We start from the raw sequence: 17,603 nt of genomic DNA, 5'->3' as shown, positions 1-17,603 counted from the left end.
GTTTAGCATAATTTTTGTCTCGAAGTTAAAATGTTATAATTTCTGACATTTTTCCCCATGAATTTAGATCTCTCTTTTCCTCTCCAGATGTTATGATCTTCTCTTTTCCTAATTCATTATTTTTACTGTATTGTATATGGTTATACCTAGGAGAGACTCTTGTTTCATAAATTATATTAAATATAGAAAAAGAAGCTTTTTAAAATCTTAAGGGTTTGTTTTCAGCTTTGTTCAATATTCATTTATTTTGTCATTTCATTAAAACTATGAGAAATGAACAAAGAGTAGTGGAAGGGGAAGTGGATGGGGGCATGGGGGAACTGGGTGATGGGCAATGAGGAGGGCACTTGGTGGGATGAGCACTGGGTGTTATACTATATGCTGGCAAATCAAACTTCAATTAAAAAAAAACCTATGGTATCATAATAAACACCTAATAAGCTCTTACTTGGGACTATTATGGATGCATACTGCTTTACACTCTTTTTTTTTTTTACAATTATTTTAATTGAATTATAGAAAAGATATGAGTTAATTTCCTCCTCAAGAAGGTACTTTAAGGGCAGCCCAGGTGGCTCAGCAGTTTAGCGCCACCTTAGTCCCATGCTGGGCTCCCTGCATGCAACCTACTTCTCCCTCTGCTTGTGTCTCTGCCTTTCTCTCTCTTTCTGTGTCTTTCATGAATAAATAAATAAAATATTTAAATTAAAAAGAAAGAAGGATAAAAAAAATCTTTAAAAAAGAAAGAAGATACTTTAAAATGAGAACAAATGAAATAAAAATATCCAATACATAAATAACTTAGAGAAACACATGCTCACATATCAGATACTATTCAAGTAAGCCATTTCAGTCTCTAAGATAGCTTCTATTACCTTCATCAATATATCTGTAAATATTATTTCAAATACTACAAAAATTTTATATTAGTTCCCTAATATTGCCATATTGGGCTTGCAAAAGTTCAAAATTATATTTAATAAGCTTACACAAATTGTCAAAACATCGAGAGATCTCTGTTACTTATTGTCTTAACATGTTTATAATAATTAAACATTTATGAGTTAAAATATCAAAAACACATTTTCATTTTATGAAAACAAATTTATAAATTTCCTTTTTTTAGGAAAGATTGTACTTACTAATTACTATTTGTACTTCTAGTAGACATATTCATTTCCTAGAGCTGTCATAACAAATACCACAAAGTGGGTTGCTTAAAACAACAAAAATTCATTGTTTTACAGCCTTGGATTCTAAAAGTTCAAAATCAAAGTGTCATCAGAGCCATGAAACCTATGGGAAAGAATGCCTTTCCTCAGCTAGCTCTGGTTTTTGTCAACAGTCCTTGGCATTCCATGGTTTGTAGATGGATCATTCTAATCTCTGCCTCTCATTGTCATAGCGGCATATTTTCTTTTTGTGTCTCTGTGTCTGTGTCTCTTCTCTTATAAATGTGGAGGTCATACTAGATTAAGGACTCATTTTTTTTAAAAGATTTTATTTTTAAGCAATGTCTACACTCAATGTGGGGCTCAATCTCCACTCTGAGATCAAGAATCATACACTCCACTTCTAAGCTAGCCAGGCGCCCCTAAGGACCCATTCTTAAGATAAATTCATCTCAACTAATTACATTTGCAATAACTCTATTTCCAAACAAGGTCACATTCTGAAGTCCTGAGAGTTAGGCTTCAATGTATGGGGCTGGCGGCTAGAGGTATAGGAGCATAATTCAACTCATAACACAAGGAAAAACTGTGGGCAGCCTGGGTGGTTCAAGGGGTTAGCGCTGCCTTCAGCCCAGGGTGTGATCCTGGAGACCTGGGATCGAGTCCTGCATCGGGTTCCTTAAATGGAGCCTGCTTCTCTCTCTGCCTATGTCTCTGCCTTTCTCTCTTTGGGTCTCTTATGAATACATAAATAAAATATTTTTTAAAAAGAAAAAAAACTGTATAATATTTTAGTAATCTCAAAAATGACATGGTGTACCTGGCTAGATCAGTTGGTTGAGGGTCCAACTCTTCATCTCAGCACAGGTCTTGATTTTAGGGTTCTGAATTCAGGCCCTGCCTTGGATTCCACATGGGGCATGAAGCCTACTTAAAAATAAATCACAGGAAATACAATTAATTATGTAAAACCAAAATTACCAAACAGTAGAATCTCAAAATCTTGCACTGTCTCAAATAGCTAAGCTAAATTGGAACCCTTTTAGTTTACTATCTTTACCATACAATGTGATCAAGGATTGCAGATTAATAAATTACTGCAGTTTTAGTAATTAGATAGAACTAAAACTTCATGTTGAAAACAGAGCAAAGAGACACTCCAGGTATCCTGAACATTTGCCATTCTGTAGCCTATTAGTGTAAAATTATTATAACTATGTTGTCCATAAAGTATATAAATCAAAGATATTAAAAAGAAGTACCTGGTTAAAGATAATTCAGCAAAACAGTATTTGACTTTTATGAATCTCAACTTGATTTTATTCTCTTTACCTTCCCTTTTCCCTTTATTCTTTTGTCTAGATGGGTCTCAAATTTCTGTTGGTAAGTACCACATAAGTATATTGTGAAATTTCTGGGTTCAACACACAGAGATTCTTTTTTTTTTATAAATTTATTTTTTATTGGTGTTCAATTTGCCAATATATAGCATAACACCCAGTGCTACCCATCAAGTGCACCCCTCAGTGCCCATCACCCAGACACCCCCACCCCTTGCCCACCTCCCTTTCTACCACCCCTTGTTCGTTTCCCAGAGTTAGGAGTCTCTCATGTTCTGTCTCCCTTTCTGATATTTCCCACTCATTTTTTCTCCTTTCCCCTTTATACCCTTTCACTATTTTTTATATTCCCCAAATGAATGAGACCATATAGTGTTTGTCCTTTTCCAATTGACTAATTTCACTCAGCATAATACCCTCCAGGTCCATCCACATCGAAGCAAATGGTGAGTATTTGTTGTTTCTAATGGCTGAGTAATATTCCATGGACACATAGACCACATCGTCTTTATCCATTCATCTTTTGATGGATACCGAGGCTCCTTCCACAGTTTGCCTATTGTGGACATTGCTGCTATAAATATCGGGGTGCAGGTGTCGCGGCATTTCACTGCATCTGTGTCTTTGGGGTAAATCCCCAGCAGTGCAATTGCTGGGTCTTGGGCAGATCTATTTTTAACTCTTTGAGGAACCTCCACACAGTTTTCCAGAGTGGCTGCACCAGTTCACATTCCCACCAACAGTGCAAGAGGGTTCCCCTTTCTCCACATCCTCTCCAACATTTGTGGTTTCCTGCCTTGTTAATTTCCCCCATTCTCACTGGTGTGAGGTGGTATCTCATTGTGGTTTTGATTTGTATTTCCCTGATGGCAAGGGATGCGGAGCATTTTCTCATGTGCATGTTGGCCATGTCTATGTCTTCTGTGAGAGTTCTGTTCATGTCTTTTGCCCATTTCATGATTGGATTGTTTGTTTCTTTGGTGTTGAGCTTAAGAAGTTCTTTATAGATCTTGGAAACTAGCCCTTTATCTGATACGTCATTTGCAAATATCTTCTCCCATTTTGTAGGTTGTCTTTTAGTTTTGTTGACTGTATCCTTTGCTGTGCAAAAGCTTCTTATCTTGATGAAGTCCCAATAGTTCATTTTTGCTTTTGTTTCTCTTGCCTTCATGGATCTATCTTGCAAGAAGTTACTGTGGCCAAGTTCAAAAAGGGTGTTGCCTGTGTTCTCTTCTAGGATTTTGATGGAATCTTGTCTCACATTTAGATCTTTCATCCATTTTGAGTTGACCTTTGTGTATGGTACAAGAGAGTGGTCTAGTTTCATTCTTCTGCATATGGATGTCCAATTTTCCCAGCACCATTTATTGAAGAGACCGTCTTTTTTCCAGTGGATAGTTTTTCCTCCTTTATCGAATATTAGTTGAGCATAAAGTTGAGGGTCCACTTCTGGGTTCTCTATTCTGTTCCATTGATCTATGTGTCTGTTTTTGTGCCAGTACCACACTGTCTTGATGACCACAGCTTTGTAGTACAACCTGAAATCTGGCATTGAGATGCCCCCAGCTATGGTTTGCTTTTTTAATATTCCCCTGGCTCTTCGGGGTCTTTTCTGATTCCACACAAATCTTAAAATAATTTGTTCTAACTCTCTGAAGAAAGTCCATGGTATTTTGATAGGGATTGTATTAAACGAACACACAGACATTCTGAAAGAATAATAGATCTAGAATGTGATACAAGTATTTACATCTCTAACTTTCATTCCTCCTCTACCTCTATGATTCTAATCCTGGTGTATCACACATTATACTTTGAGAAATGCTACTTTTTTGTTAGTAGGAGTTAAACAGTATTTTTAAGGTCCTATATTCTTTTAAATTTTGAAAACTTTTTATAAACTTATAGATTTTTTCAGTTGATTTTAGTTTTTGATACTAGAATTTTGATCTACCTATGAGATTTCTTGAGGTTAATAAAAACTCCCTGAACTAAAAAGATCAAGTGTACATAGATTATCAAATGGGTGGGCCTCCTTCAGTTATATGCACAACAAGCTTCATTCATTCTTATTACTACTTTTAAGACTACATTGTGAAATATCCCTTTCCATAACTGGATGATATGGAAGGTAAATCCTATAGTTTCCCAGGCAGAACTGAGCATTAGGACTGTTCCTTCATTATGTATTAATAATCCCAGTGATGTAAATCCAAATTTCAATTTAAAGTTTCTCCCACTTCCCCCTATTCAGCTCAGACCAGTCAGGGACATCTGCAATAGAGAAGCTGGATGCAGTCTGCCCTTTTCCTGTTTTCAAGTTGTTTTGTGCTTTACTCTTCTACTCATTATGTTGTTACAAACTCCTCCACACTTGGCTGATGAAGGAGATGAAGTAAGGAGACAGAGAGGTGTCTGTTGGCTCTTTCAGTTCTTATAGTTCACCATCCAATGGCTTCTACTGTTGGGGTCTCTCTACCTCAATGGGTGCCTCTTTCTGAAACAGTATTTGAAAGTGACTCTAGCTTTTCTGACTTTACTCATCTCTTGCCCCATTTCTAGAATTTGAGGATGCTCCTACTAGGTCTCTAACCTTTCTCTGCTAAACACCTTTAGCCAGACTCCCTTTTTTGTCTTTTCCAGATAAAACTGAAAAGTGGGGTCTGTATTCCTTTAAGTCTAAGAGACTTGGAACAATTTATTTCAAGAATTTTCTTTTTTTTTAAGATTTTATTTATTTATTCATGAGAGAGAGAGAGAGAGAGAGAGAGAGAGAGAGGCAGAAACACAGGCACAGGGAGAAGCAGGTTCCATGCAGGGAGTCTAATGTGGGACTCGATCCCGGGTCTCCCAGGATCACACCCTGGGCGAAGGCAGGTGCTAAACCACTGAGCCACCCAGGGATCCCTATTTCAAGAATTTTCTTACCCATTCCACTTTTGTAGCAATGCAAGTGGAATTAAGCTATTTTACAGATCAGCAATAATTGTTTCCAGGGTTAAGATATTATTCTGCACTACTGGTAAATACTCCCTTGAAGCACCTCACCTGCCTTTCCCACAGAGGTATAATGATGCATACATCATTCTGACAATTCTCCAAGGGATTCTCACTCAATCTCTCTTATCAACTTCATGTTTTTCAAAGATATAGGCTAACTATTGGTTGAAGAAGTGTCTTTGATTTGTTTTTGAAACAAAACAATGCAAAAACTAATGCAAATAGTTTAGCACCTCCTATTTGAACTCTGGAAAATTTGATGTCGCCCCCCCCACCCCACCCCAGTTGACCTGGCTCTTCCAGGAATCTGTCAAGTTGTACTCTCCTATTTAACATCCAAGTATAGGGGATTCATCTAAACTACACAGTCTGTTAAGAAGTATTAATAGAATAAAGTGTACAGATTACCCAAAATGTCTATGTTCTGATACTTTGAGCTGCATCTCCTGCCTATTGGAGGTCCTAAGCTGCATATGTTTCTCTCAATCTTATTTAAAGGGCATAAAATTAGTAATTGTATGTGGGAATGACAATTGAAAAGAGTAACTCTAAATCTGGGGTAAAGAGCCAATGGAAAAAAGTAGAGGAGTCAAATTATGAAACTGAAAGAGTGACCACAAAACCAATAGCATGTGAGCCAAGAAAGCCGAACAGGTAAGATGGAAGAAGATATGGAACAATTCCAAGGAAATGTGGTGGCTTTTAGTCACCTGCAAGGTGCCTCTACAGGTAGCTAAATCCAGCTTTGTGAGTTTTTCAAGATTTTCAGGTTTTTTTTTTCTTTTTCCTTTCTTGTTTGAGAAAATTTGTGTATGCTTAATTATTTATTTTCCATAGCATCTTAAAACAAAACCTTAATTTATTATTTCCATCATATCAAATCTTTTAAAATGTGCTCATCTCTCTAAATACCAAGGTACAAAGAACTGAAACAGCATTTATATGATTCTATTGCTTAAACACACCACCTATTTTAGGGACATGGTATTAAGTGAAGAGTTTCCATTTTTGCCATACATTTATTTTTATTTTTATTTATTTATTCATGAGAGGCAGAGAGAGAGAGAGTGGCAGAGACACAGGCAGAAGGAGAAGCAGGCTTAATGCTGGAACCTGACGTGGGACTCCATCCCTGGTTTCCAGGATCACACCCTGGGCTGAAGGTGGCACTGAACCACTGAACCACCCAGGCTGTCCTCTGCAGTACATTTTAAAGTAATTTACAAATTTATTTTAGACTGAGGGAAAAAAAGAAGACTTTCATAACATTGCCCTTCTTATTAAGCTACTTTTTGGTTTGGCAAACTTAAAAAAATAATATATTTTCTCTCCACTTTGCAAAACTGTTTTAATCTCGTGACTTTTAAGGCTATTTAAAAATTTGATAGTGTATTGTTTGCTCTGACTGAGTTTAATTAACACATTTTCTTCTATGTCAAGCAATCTCTCTGCTGGAAAGCAACTTTTTCATTAGTGACTCCAAGTCTTTCCTAATTACAAACAGTGCCTCTCTATATAGCTATATCTATGTATATCTGTTTTCTCTCAATTTCAGTTATCCATATGTATTTCTTTGAATCCCACTTCTCCCCTCAAATTGATTTTTATATTATATTCAACTTGATCTTATATTTCTACTATAGTTGAAACCAGGAACAGTATAATCAACACTCCAAATACTTCAAAGAGATTTTTAATATTTCTGAAGACTTTAATTGTAAACATCAGATGGATCTTATAGCGAATACTTGAGGCATCATTACTGATGGAGGAGGGAAGAACTGAACTCTTAGTTCAGAGCTACTTTGAGTAGAGAAAGACCATTCCCAATCATCATGCAGGAAATTAACTTGGGGATTGTTAACTTTCATCTGTGTTCATAAATTTATCAGTAATTACTTACATAACTTCCAGACTAGAGTTCCAGAGGAGGTCTAGGTTGGAGTGTGTTTGACAATCTACTCTAATGGAAAGGAAGAGAGAGATTACTTTTCTATTTATTTATCTCTGATTTTTGTAAAGGAGCAAAATATACCAATTCTTGGTTAGGTTTGGTTCTGAAACCAAGGATGTGCTATGTAAAATTTTTCTTAGAGCTCTCTTTCTGAGAAATGGAAGCTTAATAACATGCTGAAGATTATCAGTATTCCCAATTCCTTCCAATGACAATTCAACTATTCAACTAAAGACCATATTTAAAGGCTATATTTGACACAGTAAAGAAAGCCTATCTCCTGAGAAATGCAAATTAAGATTGCAAAGGAAGACAGCTGCCATGTATCACTGTATGATGGGGCTTGACATGGTAGTAGTAAACTCAAGAATCCAGCGGAAAGGGCTACTTTATGCATGAAATGAGATATTCCTAGTACTCTCTGAATAGTCCAGTAAATTACACTGAGTTTAGGAAATTTCTTCAGTTTGTCTAGGAAGATTTTATTTTTTTATTTTTTTTGAGAATTTTTTTAATTTTTTATTTATTTATGATAGTCACACACACACACACACACAGAGGCAGAGACACAGGCAGAGGGAGAAGGGAGGCTCCATGCACCGGGAGCCCGATGTGAGATTCCATCCCAGGTCTCCAGGATCGCGCCCTGGGCCAAAGGCAGGCGCCAAACCGCTGCGCCACCCAGGGATCCCTGTCTAGGAAGATTTTAATTCTTCTTGGATGTTTCCCCACCCCATTTGTCTTCTAATGCAGACTATCCTCAAACTAGCCTCCTAATGTCAACTGTTTTCAAATGGAAGGGAATGGTCTATCTGCTCTCAAAATGCAACAACTCAGAGAACTCAGTATTCCCTCTTCCACTATTAAAATAAAAGCTTCCATCACTTTTCAGATACCAACTTACTGTGAAAGAGACTGTTCTTTTTGCTACTTCGTCTGCCAGTCAGTCACCCTGGATTTGGTACCTGAGAAAATACACGATGCTAACAATCATCATTGATCTGGTCATGTATATTTGGGGGGCAAATAAAAAATGAATTTACACTGAGCCTTTCCAATAGAATCAATTTAAAGTAGTGATAGATCAAAATAAACCCTAACAGTTCCAACTTAAACACTTAATAAATGAAAGAAGACTTTTAAAAATTCAATTTTAAGTGAAAATTTAAACACTGAGCAGTTTTTGAAAAGGGTAATATAAAACTAGAAAGTTATACATTAAAAATAAATTTAAAACTATGTTTTATCACAAGTCATAAGATAAATACTGTAGAAAACTATAAGTAAAACTTGAAAAGAAAAAAAAGTAAAAATTATTAAAGTAAGATATACTTGAAATAGATCCAGGATATCAATATTCAAATTACAGCATCTACAAAAAGGGAATAATGGATTTGACATATATACATATATATAATATTTGGAAATTATTTCTCTAAATCAAAAGAAGCTACAATTGTACACTTTCCCCCAAAAGATTTCTCTGTATGCTAAGCAATTATTTTTCAAAATAAAGGTGTATCCCAAACCTATTTCCTCCTTAAATATTTTAACCTTTTGAATGAAGAGAATATTATACAAATATTCAGAGAGAAGAGTTTATTTATAAATAAAAATAATGAATTATAGGGATCCCTGGGTGGCACAGCGGTTTAGTGCCTCTCTTTGGCCCAGGGCACGATCCTGGAGACCCGGTATCGAATTCCACGTTGGGCTCCCAGTGCATGGAGCCAGCTTCTCCCTCTGCCTACGTCTCTGCCTCTCTCTCTCTCTCTGTGTGTGACTATCATAAGTAAATAAAAATTTTAAAAAAACTTTAAAAAAATAATGAATTATAATTGCATCATATTTTTCTTTAGCCTGCCAAAATACTATTCATGAGTGTGGGCAAAAGAATGCCATTTCACTATGCACAGATTCAAATTATATCATACCCATCTAGTATAACTGGTAAGTTGCCAATGGAAAGTATGTACATATATTGATGCAATAACAAATATATAAAACTGGGACAAGCTTGACATGTTCTTTTTTTTTTTTTTTTAAGCTTGACATGTTCTAAGAAAAATTAAGAGTTCTTAAGAGTTCTGTTGTGTGACGCTGCAGGACTGTAAGAAAGGACATTGGTCTGAAAGTAGAGGGAGATATGAGATGAGGCCCAGGAGTTACAGAGACAGTGTTGAAAGTCTCTTAGGCCGTGCTCAGAATCAAGGATTTATTATAAACATTAATAACTATTACTGCTTTTTTAGCTCAGCTGCCAATAAAGTTTGGCTTTTTACCTCATCTGTGTTTATCATACTTTCTCTGTTCCACAATATACACCACTGGCCAAATATTCTGTATGCAAGCTAATACAAATGCAATGAAACGCCGGGACACCTGCACCCCGATGTTTATAGCAGCAATGGCCACGATAGCCAAACTGTGGAAGGAGCCTCGGTGTCCAACGAAAGATGAATGGATAAAGAAGATGTGGTTTATGTATACAATGGAATATTACTCAGCTATTAGAAATGACAAATACCCACCATTTGCTTTAACGTGGATGGAACTGGAGGGTATTATGCTGAGTGAAGTAAGTCAGTCGGAGAAGGACAAACATTATATGTTCTCATTCATTTGGGGAATATAAATAATAGTGAAAGGGAATATAAGGGAAGAGAGAAGAAATGTGTGGGAAATATCAGAAGGGGAGACAGAACGTAAAGACTGCTAACTCTGGGAAACGAACTAGGGGTGGTAGAAGGGGAGGAGGGCGGAAGGTGGGAGTGAATGGGTGACGGGCACTGGGGGTTATTCTGTATGTTAGTAAATTGAACACCAATAAAAAATAAATTTAAAAAAAAATAAAAAAATAAAAAAAATAATAAAAAAAATAAAAAAAAATAAAAAAAAAAAAGCTTCACCGTGATAAATATTGTGGGTGGATAAGTATAAAATTTTCAGCTACAACTAAAAAGTGGGGATGCAGTTTGGCAAAAAGCACCTATTCTCGAGTCAGTGGGATGCTTTCTGGACAATTAACTTACTGTATTGCTAGGGAAAAAGTGGGACAACTAGCCTTCACTTCAAAGTGTTTGGCTGGGGGCGCCTGGGTGGTTCAGTCAGTTTAAATATCTGCCTTCCACCCAGGTCATATCCCAGGGTCTTGGGATCAAGCCCTGCCTCACATCAGGCTCCTTGCTCAGAAGGGAAAAAAAAAAGCGCTGTTAGGTCACTTATCTCTGTCTTAATTTTCAGAGACATTAGTAAAGTTTAGGTTAGTAAGTTTAACTTCTGGATGGGGATGTGGATTTTACCACGCACAATCACCTGTGTGATAGAAAATTACTCCAAACTAGGAAGTGTATTTTAGATATAGGGGAGCCAAAAATGCTAAGTTTTTTATCAAGGTGTATATTTAAAAAGAACTATATAAGAAGTGTGACACAAAATGACTGACACATTTAACATGTGACACTCAGGCCTCTATCAGATAAATGGTATTAAGCAGGATGAACAAAAACAAAACAAAACCAAAAAACTGTAAGGAAGAACCTTTAGGATTTAAGAAATACATGTGGTGGATGAAAGAGGTAAGTGAGTCAAGCAGAAAGAATCCTGAACTAAAGAAAGGGTTGGGTCATGAGGATTTGCTTTTCATGCCTGATTGGATTTAAGTAAATCACTCAGGGCCACAGTATGTACTTCTGTGTAATGGATGTACTGCTGAAGATGGCTTCTGTGATTCCATATTTCTAAGCTGGAGAAAAAGGGAGATTGGTGATAATCTATACCCAAAGAGGTTAAGAGGGAAAAAGAATTGGGTGACATTATGAAATTGGTTTTTAACATGTGATCTTTGAATTGATAGTGAGGTATATCAAGTCAAATGCCTTGGGGCAGCTGTGCTGAAAATTCAGCTTAAATAAAGAATGACATAGGAGTTGACTTCACTTCTAAGCCAGCCAAACAAGGGTCCCTTGGTTGGAACACTAAGAACCAAGTAGTATTTTACATATCATTAATATTAAAGAAGAAGAATAAATAGATGTTTAATTAGGTACCTTATTTAGCTAGATCTGTTAATATTACCAGAACACATATTAGTTTCCAATTTGTATAACATAGGCTTTTATTATAGATTTGTTAGAATAAAGGAAAATGCCATTAGTAAAAATGCTTTCACTGGTTCTAGGATCTGGGTTCCCAAGTCAAAGTTTAGCATGCTCTAGAACAGTGCCAGTCAGATTTGAGCCAAAACATCTAAAGGAAAGCTCAACAAAAAGGACAGGTTTGCCAATAAGAGAAAAATGAATGTCACAGTTCTGGCTTAGATGAGCATTCATATGTACAGTACATAAATGCAAAAATTAACTTAACAAGCTGAGGGGTAAATGCAGTATTTAAATGTGACATTGCCATCATGCAAGTTTAAACTATATTGTACATCTGAAACTAATACTATACTATATATTAATTAACTAGAATTTAAATAAAAACTTAAAGAATAAAGTAGAGCTGATGTTACCTAGAAAAACAAAGAAATGGTCTAGACACAGTAAGGTATTTACATCAGAGACATACTTATTATTACCTTGATAATTATCACACAGAACACTGCATACTTCTAAGAATATATAAGGAAGACAGAGTAAAAATTTTGACTAGCTTGAGAGGGCACAGTTCATTATATACATTAACACTAAGGGTACATTATCAGAAGTCATTGAATGAGTAACAACTGATCATAGTACCATATAATTTTAGTACTTATGGACATATCCAGATTTAATGCAGAAAGTCAAATATATGAAACTGGATTTTGAAACAGAAAATTTTTATATTCACCTCAATGAAGAGTTTATTTTTTACATAATGGAAGCATTATCAGTTCATTTCTATTCACCTCAATGAAGAGTTTATTTTTTACTATAATGGAAGCATTTATCAGTTCATTTCGTTTAATTAGTAGTTTTTGTCAGCCTTCACTTATTTAAATACACACTGTAAAAACAGAGACCTTACCTGCCATTTTCACAATTGTGCTATCAGTAACAAGACTATTACTTGGCATTTAGTAGAAGCTCAATAAATGTTGACTGACTGACTCAATGGATAAATAAACTTCATTTTTTTCAGCAATTTTATTTAAAAGAATAAATATCAATTTTATGTTTGTTATAATAATTTGAGGTACCTTTTTACGAACACATTTAGTTTATAACTTTGGTGTATGGCACATAGTAGGAAATCAATAAGAGCTAATTCTCTCTTCTTCCATTCCTCTAAACACACACACTATGCAAAAGAGCACACTCAGTTATATTTTTGCATTGAACATTACATTAATATCTGTAATTAGGTAAATGAGAAAAATTTTAAGTTACACACTTAAAGTTATAAGTTTTAAGTTATATGTATACGAAAAATACATATTGGCAAAGCATTGTTTTATTACTTTTGTCAAATTGATTTCTAACATAACTGTATCTTTTGTTATCCATGTAATATAATGGATGAAAATATGGGATTCACAATTTAGGCATGTCAAATTAAACTGAACATTGAAGTACTACATGATATATAGGTTTTCTACTATACATAATTTTAAGTGTAAGCCTTTATGTCAAGTCAATGTTTTCTCTATTTATCTAGACCCCAAAATGTTTTTTTCTATTCATTTTAATCATTATGAGAGTTATGCAATTCTTAGTTGATCCCTCAAACACTAAAACATTTAAGACCTATGTCTTGCACTTCAGCTTCTGTAGAGAATTGTTTATTACAAACAGCTGAGTGGCAATTGATTAGCCTTTTCTGTATTTTATCTCAAAAAATATTACTTAATTCTTTCCTCCATAGGACTTAGTCATGTATACAATATTATACCATATCACAATATGCTGTTCTGAGATGATAATATCATATTATACTATATATGTCTATAAAATCTGTCACTGTGCATACCTATTGCATAGTAGGTAAAGTTTAGGTGTCTTTAACAAGAATAGGTTATGCACTGTCTACAATAATCTCGCATTTTAATTGAAATAATTGAAATTATGGTAGTCCAGATTTACAATGACTCTCTTCACATTGAAAGTCTTTGTTTTCCAAGGGCTAGTATCCAAGATCTATAAAGAACTTATTAAACTCAACAACAAAGAAACAATCCAGTCATGAAATGGGCAAAAGACATGAATAATAATTTCACCAAAGAAGACATAAACATGGCCAACAAGTACATGAGAAAATGCTCCACATCACTTGCCATCAGGGAAATACAAATCAAAACCACAATGAGATACCACCTCACACCAGTGAGAATGGGGAACATTAACAAGACAAGAAACAACAAATGTTGGAGAGGATGTGGAGAAAGGGGAACCCTCTTGCACTGTTGGTGGGAATGTGAGCTGGTATAGTCACTCTGTAAACCTGTGTGGAGGTTCCTCAGAGTTAAAAATAGAGCTACCGTATGGCCCAGAAATTGCACTGCTGCGGATTTACCCCAAAGATACAGATGCAGTGAAAAGCTGAGACACCTGCACCCCGATGTTCATAGCAGCAATGTCCACAATAGACAAACTGTGGAAGGAACCTCGATGTCCTTTGACAGATGAATGTATAAAGAAGATGTGGTCTGTATATACAATGGAATATTACTGAGCCATTAGAAATAACAAATACCTACCATTTGCTTCAACGTGGATGGAATTGGAAGGTATTATGCTGAGTGAAGTAAGTCAATCAGAGAAGGACAATCCTCATATGGTTTCACTCATATGTGGAATATAAGAAATAGTAAAAGGAATTATAAGGGAAAGGAGGGAAAATTAGTGGGAAAAAATAGAGAGGATGACAAAACATGAGAGACTCCTAACTCTGGGAAATGAACAAAAGGTAGTGGAAGGGGAGGTGGGCGGGGGGATGGGGTGCTGGGTGACGAGCACTAAGGGGGGCACTTGACGGAATGAGCACTGGGTGATATATTATGTGTTGGCAAATTGAACTCCAGTAAATATATATATATATATATATATATATATATATATATATATATATATATATGTCTTTGTTTTCCATACCCTCAACAGTAATATGGTTTCATTTTAGTATTGGTTTATTTGATAGCACTGAATGAGATGAGATTTGTTTTTATATTTCACATTCTCATTTAATGCATTCCTACAACACAGCTGGGAACAGTTACAGTCATAAACTCAAATGATTGTGTGGTTTCTAAAATGAAGGAAAACTAATATAACTGATAGAGCACAGTTTTTAAATCAAAAGTTAAAATGTTAGGAAAGATTTGTGGTTCATTTATAGCTTTAGGCCAGTATGATCATACTCATCTGCCCCAGTAAAATTAGTTCAGTTGAGTATAATTCAATTACTATGTTTAAAGACAGGTAGCTCTCAGGAGACCGTGAAAAACATTTGTTGCAAATGTATTTTATGGTGTGTGAAATAGTTTGTGTTTCTTGCAGCATGTATAGGAAGTAAATAATTTTCCATTTGGCAGATGAACCAAAAAGCTCAAAGATGTGTGGATAAACAATAGGAAGCAGGGTGAGATTTAGATTTCAATATTATTTTTTGTATTTTTAGTTTATTTTGTATGATTGTGTGTGTGTGTGTGCCTCTGCATTGTGCATGTGTAAATGTTTAACTGATCAGACTCTGAAGGCAAAGTGGCAGGTTTTCACAATCATTTGCATCTTCAATCAAATAAAAAATATAAATATGCAAAATAATACAAAACATATAAATAAAAGTAGAAAATTAATCACCATCTGTAGTAATATATTCATTTTATATAAATATTTCATAGGAAATTTAAAAACCCAGTAGTTATAATTGATTGTTTACAATATAACATATAAGGAATGGATGTTACAAAACTACACAGCAAGTCTATAATTACCACCGATTGCAAGTATTAAAGGTAAATGTCTACATGTAAAACCAGTTCCTTCAGGTACATACAAGGTGAATGAATGAAATATTTGGTACATTTCTCTACAGTCCCTCTCTTGATGTGCATAGGCATTCCAATTTGAAACAAAGTATTAACTGTTTTTGAGATATCATTATTTACATTACCTTGCTTAGTTTAGATAGTTAATTTTTAAAAGTTCTATTGTTTTTTTCTAGCCTTTAAAACCATAAATTGACATATATACTTGTATTTGAAGACAGAAGCCTCACACTAGGATGCAAAATACATTCCATATGCATATAAAATTATCAATTTTGTTCAAAATTGGTGTTATGAATTATACAACTATAAAACTCTTGTTGTGTGCTTACTTCCACTTTAAATAAAGGGCATACAGATTTCAGCTCATCAAGATAAATAAATGAATACATACATACATACATAAATACAAATAGAAAACGGAATCTTGGTCTCTAAGTTTAGAGCAAATTTTAATGTATTTTGTTTTAATATTGAGGTGATGTAAAATGCAATGGTCATTGAAAATACAAGCAATACAAGCAGGAAGAATGATCCTGCCCACCATATATGAAAATATTCCTTTAAGGAACAAACACCATTTATTTGTGCTCTTCTTACTAGAAAAAAGAACTTACTAGAAGAAAGATTCAGCTGAATTTTCTCATTCATCATGAAGTGACATTTTGCTTTCATTTCCTATAACCCAAGCTGATACTTTAATATCTGCCCATTTTATTATCTAACTGGTGTAAGGACCTCAAAAAAATTCTAAAAAGCCAATACATTTCTGCCAGCTGTGATCTGTGTTAATGTGAAAAGAATACACTGAAGTATCAGATGGCATCTCTCCCCTAAGCAGTACACATGCAAGGCTGCTCTCACAAATATGCAGAGATACACTTTCACAAATGATGTTATTAAAGATGTGGCCCCTGGGCATCAGCTAGTAAGCCTGACTTTGTTCTCTGATGTATTTGTATACATTTTAAAAATAAAGACTTAAATATATATACAAAAGGGGCAACATATTAAACCATAATTAGTGGACATGTTAGATGAAAATTAGTAATACTTATCGGATCATATATTTTAAATCACTGTGATATCCGATTATTTCACTAGCTCTGATCATTTTGCTTTAATATTTCTCTCGTACAGGGGAAAAAAAAGAGCAGGATGGGGGTGGACATAAAGAAATATCCAACAAATAGAATTATGAGAATGAACTTACTTCCCTGAAATATTATTGTGTCATCCTGTCTCTCTATGTTAAAAGAACAATTGTAACACCCTCTCAAAACCTAGAGTCAACAACCCTCAAAGCCATGAATTCAAAGTGACGTCTAAAGGAGAGGGCAAGTGAAGAGATCCACCTCTGGGCATCAGACAAAAGCTGGGAAAATGGTATCAGAGCAGCAGAAGGTCATGTATACAACCCTTAAGCCCTAAGGTTAGTGAGCTTCTCTGTTCATCTCAACTGTGGGGTAATACTTTACCTCAGCTAGTTTTAACTCAGGCAGATATTACCACAGCATCCAGTAGTACTGGTCTGCCATTTCTCAAATAATCCTATCATACAGCTAATGAAAGAACAAAAAATAGAGTGTAATTTAAAAAGTAACACCTATCAGTTCACTAAAGGAGGATCAGTAGCCCGAAGGAGGGAGATCCAGCTGATATCATAAAATCAGTGGCTTGTACAGAATGGATAAAATGGTAACTTTTTAAGCATATTATAATAAAAACTCCCAGTAACATAAAATTACAGTGCAAAAAACTTTCCAGTATTGAAAAAAAAGAAAAATGGCTTTTTACATGAAAAGATTAAATTAAAAAACTAAAAAAAAAAAAAAAATAGAATGCAACTGCTGAAACCTAAATTAATGTTCTGAAAGAGCAAGTGGAAATATTCTCTGACAATAACAAGATCACTAAATTCCAAGATGGCAGGTACCCATCTAAGTACCTCTCATTACGTTAAGCACCTAAAACAGTACCCAGCACATGGAAAGGGGCTTAGGAAACGTTTGCTAATGAAGACATAATCAACACATAATGAGTTGGAAATTAAGAATAAAAAAGATTAGAGAAAACATAATCAAAGAAGACAGGTGATCTAGAAGGAGAAAATCATTAGCTTATGATATAATAAATATAGAAATAGTAAGACAAACTCCCTGACAGTG

General features: G+C 35.0%; 1 long non-coding RNA gene across 4 annotated transcripts in view; it reads right to left on the bottom strand.

Annotated features, from left to right (window-relative positions):
* LOC140609551 (uncharacterized) overlaps positions 1 to 17,603 on the bottom strand; it is a 164,106-nt gene that overhangs the window by 18,925 nt on the left and 127,578 nt on the right. For 2 of the 4 annotated variants that reach the window (XR_012011358.1, XR_012011356.1), the window contains exons 2-3: positions 8,371 to 8,431; positions 1,993 to 2,102 (exon numbers count right to left, since the gene is read on the bottom strand). This is a non-coding gene — a long non-coding RNA (uncharacterized lncRNA). The remainder of the gene's footprint in view (positions 1 to 1,992; positions 2,103 to 8,370; positions 8,432 to 17,603) is intronic. The other 2 variants (XR_012011357.1, XR_012011355.1) reach the window with 2 other exon arrangements.

Source organism: Canis lupus, chromosome 18 (genome assembly GCF_048164855.1).
Source record: "Canis lupus baileyi chromosome 18, mCanLup2.hap1, whole genome shotgun sequence".
Classification (NCBI taxonomy): domain Eukaryota; kingdom Metazoa; phylum Chordata; class Mammalia; order Carnivora; family Canidae; genus Canis; species Canis lupus.
The sequence above is the reverse complement of the archived record's forward strand: the minus strand, read 5'-3'. Positions and strand labels throughout refer to the sequence as shown.